Source organism: Pseudophryne corroboree, chromosome 11 (assembly GCF_028390025.1).
Source record: "Pseudophryne corroboree isolate aPseCor3 chromosome 11, aPseCor3.hap2, whole genome shotgun sequence".
Taxonomy (NCBI): domain Eukaryota; kingdom Metazoa; phylum Chordata; class Amphibia; order Anura; family Myobatrachidae; genus Pseudophryne; species Pseudophryne corroboree.
This window is the reverse complement of record NC_086454.1, coordinates 346,488,844-346,501,098: the sequence shown is the minus strand read 5'-3', so window position 1 is coordinate 346,501,098 and position 12,255 is coordinate 346,488,844. Positions and strand designations below refer to the sequence as shown.

General features: G+C 44.0%; 1 long non-coding RNA gene across 1 annotated transcript; it reads left to right on the top strand.

The window, feature by feature from the left end:
* Positions 1 to 10,545: 10,545 nt before the first annotated feature.
* LOC134970252 (uncharacterized) lies at positions 10,546 to 11,899 on the top strand. The gene is made up of 3 exons (XR_010189743.1): positions 10,546 to 10,707; positions 10,883 to 10,973; positions 11,810 to 11,899. It is a non-coding gene; the product is annotated as an uncharacterized LOC134970252 (long non-coding RNA).
* Positions 11,900 to 12,255: the final 356 nt, after the last annotated feature.

Below are 12,255 nucleotides of genomic sequence, written 5' to 3'. Positions count from 1 at the left end.
CATGTCCTTGTGGTCTAATAATTCTCTCCCTGTGAGCAATGTCTCCCTCCTGTACCTTGGTAATACCCCTGATATATGTGAAAGTTTCTATCAGGTCTAGGTTTGCCACCTCTCCCGGATTTCCGGGATTCTCCAGGATTTGGTAGCAACCCTCCAGGAGGCTTTTCCCCTCACCCGGATTCTGGGATTCTCCCGGAATAAGTGGACCCTGGGAGCGGAGCACAGGCGCAGCGTGCGGCCGGCAACACACAAACTTGTCAGTCTTAGCGCAGAGCAGCCCAGCAAGTAGAGATGAGCGGGTTCGGTTTTACTCGGTTTTACTCGGATTTACTCGGTTCTCAAAACGGCATCTTATTGGCTCACGGATGTCACGTGTTTTGGATAGCCAATAGGAAAAATCCGGATAAAACCGAACTGGCGTTAATTCTGGCGTTAAATCCGAACCCGCTCATCTCTACAAGTGGGCGGGTACGGGCGGGTACGGCGTACCCTTAAGAATTTTGCCGCGGGTACGCCGTACCCACTCCGCAGGGCCGCGCCGCTCACTGGACTGTGATGTGTTCCCCAGGTCCCGCTGCTGCCGCTGTGCGCCTCCCCTTCTCAGCCTGCTGGGAGCGTGATCATGACGTCATCACGCTCCCGCGGCTGAGGGCTGGCTGGGCGCGGCGGGTCTGAGGAGGCTTGAGAAGCGGCGCTTATCGCCACGGAGGGTAATGTTTTATATTGTAAATGTGTAGTACGATAGGTGTCTGGCAGCAGATATGAGGCTCGAGAAGGAGAAATGTTGCGTTTGATCAGATAGAGCAGAGTCCGGAAATACATGAAAGTAATTGATAAGTGCTTTGCTTGATGGTTTCCATCTGGACACATATTTTCCTTAAAATCAATTATCAATACTTACAGTTCCTTGGTATAGATCACTGGCTGGGCGCGTCGGGTCTGAGGAGGCTTGAGAAGCGGCGCCAGCGCGATTTGCAGAGACACACTCAGGGGGAGCCATTACCGTTAGGCGCAGCACAGTTTGTAGTTGAGCTGGGAGCTGGGAGCGCTAGCAGCCTAACTGCCTGAGTGAGGTACACTCAGTGTAAATTTATAAACAGTCTATGTGTGTGCATATATAAATATATATATATATATATAACACACACACACACTGCCCCAGGCTGCTGACACTGTTTTAATAGTATATATACTAGACTAGTACAGACAGTGTACTGTCTGTACTAGATTAGTATATAAATATATGTATATATACTATAAAACAGTGTCAGCGGCCTGGGGCAGTGTGTGTGTGTATATATATATATATATGTGTGTATATATATGTGGGGCAGTGTATATAATATATATATATATATATAATATATATATATATATACACACGTACACTTATTAGGATAGTTATATTTGGTGCTGCTGTACAGTGAACATGGTGATTTTAAGTACAGCTGCAGCACTAAATAGAACTATCCTAATATGTGTACGTGTATATATATATACATGTAATAATGCGTGTGTGTGTGTGTATATATATATATATATATATATATATATATATAAGCACTTTATGCACCGTGATTAAAAGTCTCCCAGTGCCGTCTGTTTTTTAAGCTATTTTACGGAAGAACCGCTCTTGTTCTGGAGGGAACGGGAGCAGAATATTTGCCGTTGGGGAATGTGGCGAGTGCCGGATCTCATGTATGTATGTGTGTGTGTGTGTATATTAGTGATGAGCGGGTTCGGTTCCTCGGAATCCGAACCCCCCCGAACTTCAGCCTTTTTACACGGGTCCGAGGCAGACTCGGATCTTCCCGCCTTGCTCGGTTAACCCGAGCGCGCCCGAACGTCATCATCCCGCTGTCGGATTCTCGCGAGGCTTGGATTCTATCGCGAGACTCGGATTCTATATAAGGAGCCGCGCGTCGCCGCCATTTTCACACGTGCATTGAGATTGATAGGGAGAGGACGTGGCTGGCGTCCTCTCCGTTTAGAATAGAAATAGATAGTGAGAGTGAGACACTTGATTTACTGGAGCTTAGGAGTACTCAGAGAGTGCAGAGTTTACTAGTGACTGACCAGTGACCACCAGTGCAGTTTTATTATTATTTAATATAATCCGTTCTCTGCCTGAAAAAAAACGATACACAGTGACACAGTAACAGTATACCATATCTGTGCTCAGCCTCAGTGTGCTGCATCATCTATGTATATCTGACTGTGCTGAGTGCTCACTGCTCACACAGCTTAATTGTGGGGGAGACTGGGGAGCAGTTATAGCAGGAGTACATTAACAGTGCACACTTTTGCTGCCAGAGTGCCACTGCCAGTGTGACTGACCAGTGACCACTGACCACCAGTATATTGTGATTGTCTGCCTGCCCGTCGTGTGGTGTTTTTATTCTATAAACGCATTCTGCTGACAGTGTCCAGCAGGTCCGTCATTATATAATATATACCTGTCCTGCAGTAGTGATATATATATATATTTTATATCATTATCATCCAGTCTATATTAGCAGCAGACGCAGTACGGTAGTCCACGGCTGTAGCTACCTCTGTGTCGGCAGTCGCTCGTCCATCCATAATTGTATACCACCTACCTGTGGTGTTTTTTTTTTCTATCTTCTTGATACTAGTAGCTTACTTTAGGAGTCTGCAGTGCTGACAGTGTCCAGCAGGTCCGTCATTATATAATATATACCTGTCCGGCTGCAGTAGTGATATATATATATTTTTTATATCATTATCATCCAGTCTATATTAGCAGCAGACGCAATACGGTAGTCCATGGCTGTAGCTACCTCTGTGTCGGCAGTCGCTCGTCCATCCATAATTGTATACCACCTACCTGTGGTGTTTTTTTTTTTTCTATCTTCTTGATACTAGTAGCTTACGTTAGGAGTCTGCAGTGCTGACAGTGTCCAGCAGGTCCGTCATTATATAATATATACCTGTCCGGCTGCAGTAGTGATATATATATATATTTTTTATATCATTATCATCCAGTCTATATTAGCAGCAGACGCAGTACGGTAGTCCACGGCTGTAGCTACCTCTGTGTCGGCAGTCGCTCGTCCATCCATAAGTATACTAGTATCCATCCATCTCCATTGTTTACCTGAGGTGCCTTTTAGTTGTGCCTATTAAAATATGGAGAACAAAAATGTTGAGGTTCCAAAAATAGGGAAAGATCAAGATCGACTTCCACCTCGTGCTGAAGCTGCTGCCACTAGTCATGGCCGAGACGATGAAATGCCATCAACGTCGTCTGCCAAGGCCGATGCCCAATGTCATAGTACAGAGCATGTAAAATCCAAAACACCAAATATCAGTAAAAAAAGGACCCAAAAATCTAAAATAAAATTGTCGGAGGAGAAGCGTAAACTTGCCAATATGCCATTTACCACACGGAGTGGCAAGGAACGGGTGAGGCCCTGGCCTATGTTCATGGCTAGTGGTTCAGCTTCACATGAGGATGGAAGCACTCAGCCTCTCGCTAGAAAAATGAAAAGACTCAAGCTGGCAAAAGCACAGCAAAGAACTGTGCTTTCTTCGAAATCACAAATCCACAAGGAGAGTCCAATTGTGTCGTTTGCGATGCCTGACCTTCCCAACACTGGACGTGAAGAGCATGCGCCTTCCACCATTTGCACGCCCCCTGCAAGTGCTGGATGGAGCACCCGCAGTCCAGTTCCTGATAGTCAGATTGAAGATGTCAGTGTTGAAGTACACCAGGATGAGGAGGATATGGGTGTTGCTGGCGCTGGGGAGGAAATTGACCAGGAGGATTCTGATGGTGAGGTGGTTTGTTTAAGTCAGGCACCCGGGGAGACACCTGTTGTCCGTGGGAGGAATAGGGCCATTGACATGCCTGGTGAAAATACCAAAAAAATCAGCTCTTCAGTGTGGAAGTATTTCAACAGAAATGCGGACAACATTTGTCAAGCCGTGTGTTGCCTTTGTCAAGCTGTAATAAGTAGGGGTAAGGACGTTGACCACCTCGGAACATCCTCCCTTATACGTCACCTGCAGCGCATTCATCATAAGTCAGTGACAAGTTCAAAAACTTTGGGCGACAGCGGAAGCAGTCCACTGACCAGTAAATCCCTTCCTCTTGTAACCAAGCTCACGCAAACCACCCCACCAACTCCCTCAGTGTCAATTTCCTCTTTCCCCAGGAATGCCAATAGTCCTGCAGGCCATGTCACTGGCAATTCTGACGAGTCCTCTCCTGCCTGGGATTCCTCAGATGCATCCTTGCGTGTAACGCCTACTGCTGCTGGCGCTGCTGTTGTTGCTGCTGGGAGTCGATGGTCATCCCAGAGGGGAAGTCGTAAGACCACTTTTACTACTTCCACCAAGCAATTGACTGTCCAACAGTCCTTTGCAAGGAAGATGAAATATCACAGCAGTCATCCTGCTGCAAAGCGGATAACTGAGGCCTTGGCATCCTGGGCGGTGAGAAACGTGGTTCCGGTATCCATCATTACTGCAGAGCCAACTAGAGACTTGTTGGAGGTACTGTGTCCCCGGTACCAAATACCATCTAGGTTCCATTTCTCTAGGCAGGCGATACCGAAAATGTACACAGACCTCAGAAAAAGACTCTCCAGTGTCCTAAAAAATGCAGTTGTACCCAATGTCCACTTAACCACGGACATGTGGACAAGTGGAGCAGGGCAGGCTCAGGACTATATGACTGTGACAGCCCACTGGGTAGATGTATGGACTCCCGCCGCAAGAACAGCAGCGGCGGCACCAGTAGCAGCATCTCGCAAACGCCAACTCTTTCCTAGGCAGGCTACGCTTTGTATCACCGCTTTCCAGAATACGCACACAGCTGAAAACCTCTTACGGCAACTGAGGAAGATCATCGCGGAATGGCTTACCCCAATTGGACTCTCCTGTGGATTTGTGGCATCGGACAACGCCAGCAATATTGTGTGTGCATTAAATCTGGGCAAATTCCAGCACGTCCCATGTTTTGCACATACCTTGAATTTGGTGGTGCAGAATTATTTAAAAAACGAGAGGGGCGTGCAAGAGATGCTGTCGGTGGCCAGAAGAATTGCGGGACACTTTCGGCGTACAGGCACCACGTACAGAAGACTGGAGCACCACCAAAAACGCCTGAACCTGCCCTGCCATCATCTGAAGCAAGAAGTGGTAACGAGGTGGAATTCAACCCTCTATATGCTTCAGAGGTTGGAGGAGCAGCAAAAGGCCATTCAAGCCTATACAACTGAGCACGATATAGGAGGTGGAATGCACCTGTCTCAAGCGCAGTGGAGAATGATTTCAACGTTGTGCAAGGTTCTGCAACCTTTTGAACTTGCCACACGTGAAGTCAGTTCAGACACTGCCAGCCTGAGTCAGGTCATTCCCCTCATCAGGCTTTTGCAGAAGAAGCTGGAGACATTGAAGGAGGAGCTAACACAGAGCGATTCCGCTAGGCATGTGGGACTTGTGGATGGAGCCCTTAATTCGCTTAACAAGGATTCACGGGTGGTCAATCTGTTGAAATCAGAGCACTACATTTTGGCCACCGTGCTCGATCCTAGATTTAAAACCTACCTTGGATCTCTCTTTCCGGCAGACACAAGTCTGCTGGGGTTCAAAGAACTGCTGGTGAGAAAATTGTCAAGTCAAGCGGAACGCGACCTGTCAACATCTCCTCCTTCACATTCTCCCGCAACTGGGGGTGCGAGGAAAAGGCTCAGAATTCCGAGCCCACCCGCTGGCGGTGATGCAGGGCAGTCTGAAGCGACTGCTGATGCTGACATCTGGTCCGGACTGAATGACCTGACAACGATTACGGACATGTCGTCTACTGTCACTGCATATGATTCTCTCCCCATTGAAAGAATGGTGGAGGATTATATGAGTGACCGCATCCAAGTAGGCACGTCAGACAGTCCGTACTTATACTGGCAGGAAAAAGAGGCAATTTGGAGGCCCTTGCACAAACTGGCTTTATTCTACCTAAGTTGCCCTCCCACAAGTGTGTACTCCGAAAGAGTGTTTAGTGCCGCCGCTCACCTTGTCAGCAATCGGCGTACGAGGTTACATCCAGAAAATGTGGAGAAGATGATGTTCATTAAAATGAATTATAATCAATTCCTCCGTGGAGACATTCACCAGCAGCAATTGCCTCCACAAAGTACACAGGGAGCTGAGATGGTGGATTCCAGTGGGGACGAATTGATAATCTGTGAGGAGCGGGATGTACACGGTGATATATCGGAGGATGATGATGAGGTGGACATCTTGCCTCTGTAGAGCCAGTTTGTGCAAGGAGAGATTAATTGCTTTTTTTTTGGTGGGGGTCCAAACCAACCCGTCATTTCAGTCACAGTCGTGTGGCAGACCCTGTCACTGAAATGATGGGTTGGTTAAAGTGTGCATGTCCTGTTTATACAACATAAGGGTGGGTGGGAGGGCCCAAGGACAATTCCATCTTGCACCTCTTTTTTCTTTCATTTTTCTTTGCGTCATGTGCTGTTTGGGGAGTATTTTTTGGAAGGGCCATCCTGCCTGACACTGCAGTGCCACTCCTAGATGGGCCAGGTGTTTGTGTCGGCCACTTGGGTCGCTTATCTTAGTCACACAGCTACCTCATTGCGCATCTTTTTTTTCTTCTTTGCGTCATGTGCTGTTTGGGGAGTAGTTTTTTGAAGGGCCATCCTGCGTGACACTGCAGTGCCACTCCTAGATGGGCCAGGTGTTTGTGTCGGCCACTAGGGTCGCTTAGCTTAGTCACACAGCTACCTCATTGCGCCTCTTTTTTTCTTTGCGTCATGTGCTGTTTGGGGGGTGTTTTTTGGAAGGGCCATCCTGCGTGACACTGCAGTGCCACTCCTAGATGGGCCAGGTGTTTGTGTCGGCCACTAGGGTCGCTTATCTTAGTCACACAGCTACCTCATTGCGCATCTTTTTTTTCTTCTTTGCATCATGTGCTGTTTGGGGAGTAGTTTTATGAAGGGCCATCCTGCGTGACACTGCAGTGCCACTCCTAGATGGGCCAGGTGTTTGTGTCGGCCACTAGGGTCGCTTAGCTTAGTCACACAGCTACCTCATTGCGCCTCTTTTTTTCTTTGCGTCATGTGCTGTTTGGGGGGTGTTTTTTGGAAGGGCCATCCTGCGTGACACTGCAGTGCCACTCCTAGATGGGCCAGGTGTTTGTGTCGGCCACTAGGGTCGCTTAGCTTACTCACACAGCTACCTCATTGCGCCTCTTTTTTTTCTTCTTTGCGTCATGTGCTGTTTGGGGAGTAGTTTTTGGAAGGGCCATCCTGCGTGACACTGCAGTGCCACTCCTAGATGGGCCAGGTGTTTGTGTCGGCCACTTGGGTCGCTGAGCTTAGTCATCCAGCGACCTCGGTGCAAATTTTAGGACTAAAAATAATATTGTGAGGTGTGAGGTGTTCAGAATAGACTGAAAATGAGTGGAAATTATGGTTATTGAGGTTAATAATACTTTGGGATCAAAATGACCCCCAAATTCTATGATTTAAGCTGTTTTTTAGGGTTTTTTGAAAAAAACACCCGAATCCAAAACACACCCGAATCCGACCAAAAAAATTCGGTGAGGTTTTGCCAAAACGCGTTCGAACCCAAAACACGGCCACGGAACCGAACCCAAAACCAAAACACAAAACCCGAAAAATTTCCGGTGCTCATCACTAGTATATATATATATATATATATATATATATATATATATATGTATGATACAGGCGGCACTCAGAAGACTTCATATAACTCCTTTTATTATAGGTGAGTCATCATTGGATGATTCACCTATAATAACAAGAGTTATATGAAGTCTTCTGAGTGCCGCCTGTATCTACATCTATCCATGGACTATCGTTCCCTAGGAGGGCACTGGAGCAATTGTTGTTTGTATCACGTGAGTGCCAGGTGCTTCAAAAGTCTCTTTCTCTCTCTCTCTCTCTCTCTCTCTCTCTCTCTCTATCTATATATATATATATATACAGGTGTATGTATATATATATATATATGTATATATCCACGTAAGTGCTGCCGTTTTGTGATGGACTATATATATATATATATATATGTGTATGTGTATATAAATATATATATGGCAGATATGCCCTGCCAAAAAAGCCGTTGCTTTGAAACGTTGGCTACAACACACAGTATTGTGTCTTTATTTACCTGAGTGCTGCCGTCTACGTGTACACTATATTGGGGAGCTGCACAGACCTCTAATATGGAAGGCAACTGGAGAGGTATACTTTTTTATGCGGAGAGTGCCGGGCCATACATATATAGCATTGCTATCTGGCACTCTATATACTTGGAATTAAAGTTACTTGCCCCGTTGCCCTCTGATTTGTGCTGTGTATCAGACACTGTATATGCAATCAGGATGGCGGCACTCAGGAAAATAAATCCATAAGAAGCAGGTTCCTTTACCACATCAGCGATTCAATGCGCCAGCATTTTCATCAGGACCTGCTTCTTGTGGATTTATTTTCCTGAGTGTCACTGTCCAGATTGCATGTGTGTGTGTGTGTGTGTGTATATGTGTGTGTGTGTATATATATATATATATATATATATATATATATATATATATATATATAAGACAAAAGAGCCAGCACCTCCAGTTTAATGCAAAAATTGTGTTTATATTAAAACATCATAAAGTCCAAAGGTGTGCAAAAAACGTATAATACAAGACAGCTTAGAAAAAGCAGAGGCTCATAGATTCAAGCTTATACTCATCCTAAAATGCCAGCTGTTAGATTCACTGCTGCTATTTAGCATGAGGATGCTCTTGTGACCACCCTGGTATTTTAGGATGAGTATAAGCTTGAATCTATGAGTCTCTGCTTTTTCTAAGCTGTCTTGTATTATACGTTTTTTGCACCCTATTGGACTTTGTGATGTTTTTTCTTGCATACATACTGGTTTATGTGCCTGGCACTCCTAAAAATGGACTCAATGTGTGCAGCTTGTTATTTTTAGCTATATTTTATATAATTATGATCAAAAAAGGCAGCAGCGCTCCGGGATTTAGAAAAAACGGCCTAATCTGGCCAACGTTTCGGGACCCGCAGCACCTTTGTTCACGCCTTCACAAAGGGACTGCAGGCCCCGAAACGTTGGCTAGATGAAGCTGTTTTTTTTGCACGTTACAGTTGTTTATATTTTTCAAAATCCCGGAGTGCTTCAATCATCTTGAATTCCTTAGAGAAGACTGGTGAGTGCTCTCTCTATACTTGGATTTATATTTGGCTAACTGCGGATGGATTCCTTGGAAACGCCTGAGAAAGTTTTGCACCCCAGCATGGTTTTGTGGTATGAACTTTGTGAGTGCCACCACCTACTGTGAAAAAAACAAACAAAATATATATATATATATATATATATATATATATACATACACACACACTGTAGAGATCAGCAGCACTCCATTCCGTTACAGACATATAGATAAAGCCGGTGCCTTCCTAGTAACAACCATGAAATGGATGTCCATAAATAAAGAAAGTAGTCAGCGGCACTCACGGCTCCCGGACAGGGAATGAAAGAGGACACAATCGTTGTGTTGTCAGCGTTTCAATGTTATTCAAGTGAACATTTTCCTCAGGACATCCTGAGGAAAATGTTCACTTGAATAACATTGAAACGCTGACAACACAATGATTGTGTCCTTTTTCATTCCCTGTCCGGGAGCCGTGAGTGCTGCTGACTACTTTATATATATATATATATATATATATATATATAAAACAAAGAATTTGATGGCAGATAAGAACCGCTTGGCCCATCTAGTCTGCCCCTTTTTTATCCTTAAGGTAATCTCAACCCTTTTTGAACCTTAATTTTTTGTAAGGATATTCATATGCCTATCCCAAGCATGTTTAAATTGCTCTACAGTCTTAGCCTCTACCACCTCTGATGGGAGGCTATTCCACTTGTCCACTACCCTTTCAGTGAAGTAAGTTTTCCTTAAATTTCCCCTGAACCTCCACCCCTCCAGCCTCAGGGTATGTCCTCGAGTTCTAATACTCCTCTTCCTTTGAAGAATGTTTCCCTCCTAAATATATATATATATCGTAATGGCGGCACTCCAAGACGTGTACATCAATGCAAAGACTACTTTTATTTCGAAAGTAATTTTGTCATTGACCTACACGTCTCGGAGTGCCGCCATTACGTCCACTATATTGGAGGTCACGGAGGGCATCCGGGCAAGTATACAAATAGCCTATAAATCAGGAGTGCTGGGCACTTGTATTATATATGTAGAGATAGATTAGATAGATAGATAGATAGATAGATAGATAGATAGATAGATAGATAGATAGATAGATAGATAGATCTATATATCAGCCCCGGAGCGTTGGGATTACGTTGTGAAATACATGTTTTGAAATCAGCCTCCGAGTGCCGCTGCTTGTTTTGTGCCAGAGGATATATTGGTTTCGGTATTTGTTTTGCTTTGCTAGGCTAGAGTTATGATTATGACTCTGTTTCCCTTACAGTGCCTTCACCCAAGGTCTGCAGTGTACTTTGATTTTTTTGGAGTGTACTTACAAACAGTCCTTGATCACCACTAAAACCAACAGTGTTCTTCACCCTTCGGAGTGGACTTCAGAACAGCCCTACATTTTCACCCAAGCTTATGGTGTTATACGATCCTTTGGACTAGACTTGGGAATACTTCATTAGGTAAGTAACGAATTTTCAGTTTTCACTAAAGTCCTCTCTCTCTCTCTTACCAGTATGTAACCTCTTGGATTTATTCTTGAGTTTTCTTCTCTTTACATACTGACTTTGTACAAATTAAACGTCACAAAAATAAATCGCTGTTTTATTAACAAAATATATTTTTTTTCCCTAACAGGTCTACATCTTCTGCAGCTGTCCTCTGACAGAGATTTTCACATTGATTATTGAAAAGTAGACTTTTAAAACATTGAAGACATCTATACCAGGTAATTAAATCTGTACCAGGTTACACTAAGATTTCACATTAAAAATCCATATTAGATGTGTCATAAAAAATCTACCTCTTAAAAATACATACAGTTGGGGTTGATGTAAAAATGGATGCATTTTGTGCCAAAAAGCTGGGGGGGGGGGGGGGGAGATAAGTTCTCAAAGATGCATTCTGCGCAGTTTGTGAAGCTGGTGGGACCTCAAGATTGACACGAGGGTAGATCAGCAGTATATGCACCTGGGTTACACGGGCGCTAGAGATGAGTGGGTTCGGATTTAACGCCAGAATTAACGCAAGTTCGGTTTTATCCGGATTTTTCCTATTGGCTATCCAAAACACGTGACATCCGTGAGCCAATAAGATGCCGTTTTGAGAACCGAGTAAATCCGAGTAAAACCGAGTAAAACCGAACCCGCTCATCTCACAAAGTCAAACTTTATAGAACATACACTACTGTGTGTGTGTGTGTGTGTGTGTGTGTGTGTGTGTGTGTGTGTGTGTGTGTGTGTGTATTCTGTTACCTGTTTTGTATATTCTTAATTTAGTAACAGGTTACACACATGTCACCTCCTGTGGAAGATTAAATTCCTCACGGTGGTGGGATGGTACTCACTATCTGGTGGTCCTTGACATACATGTCTGATGTGTAAATAGTATACTACAGTACATTAATGTTATATGAGGAGGAGATAATATGGTCAAAATATTAACCATGCAAAATATTTACAATTGTAAATGTTAAACCGGTATTTTAATTTTTTTAATTAGATCCAATTTTTTTTGCAATTCTAATCTCTATAATATGTTAATAACAATTTTTGTTATTACCAGGCTGGCATCATGTCTAATAAAAAGCGAACAAATAGTTCAAAGCTACTTTCACCACCAACCAAAGAAAGGAAAAACTGACATTCCACTTCAAACACAGTAAGTCAGATCTTCAAACGTGTTGTGTGTGTGTGTGTATATATATATATATATATATATATATATATATATAAAATCAAAGAAGATCCAATGAAGTGAAGGCACTCAGACCACAAAATGCAGAAAGCATAAGTGTATTGGCCAAACGTTTTCAAGGCTGATGCCCCGTCATCAGGACCACACAAAGATAGGAGTTACTCCTTTCTTTGTGTGGTCTTGATGACGGGGCATCAGCCTTGAAAACGTTTGCCCAATATACTTATGCTTTCTGCATTTTGCAGTCTCAGTGCCTCTACTTCTTTGGATCTTCTTTGATATATCGTTTTTTGCACCGGAGCAAGGTGATTAAT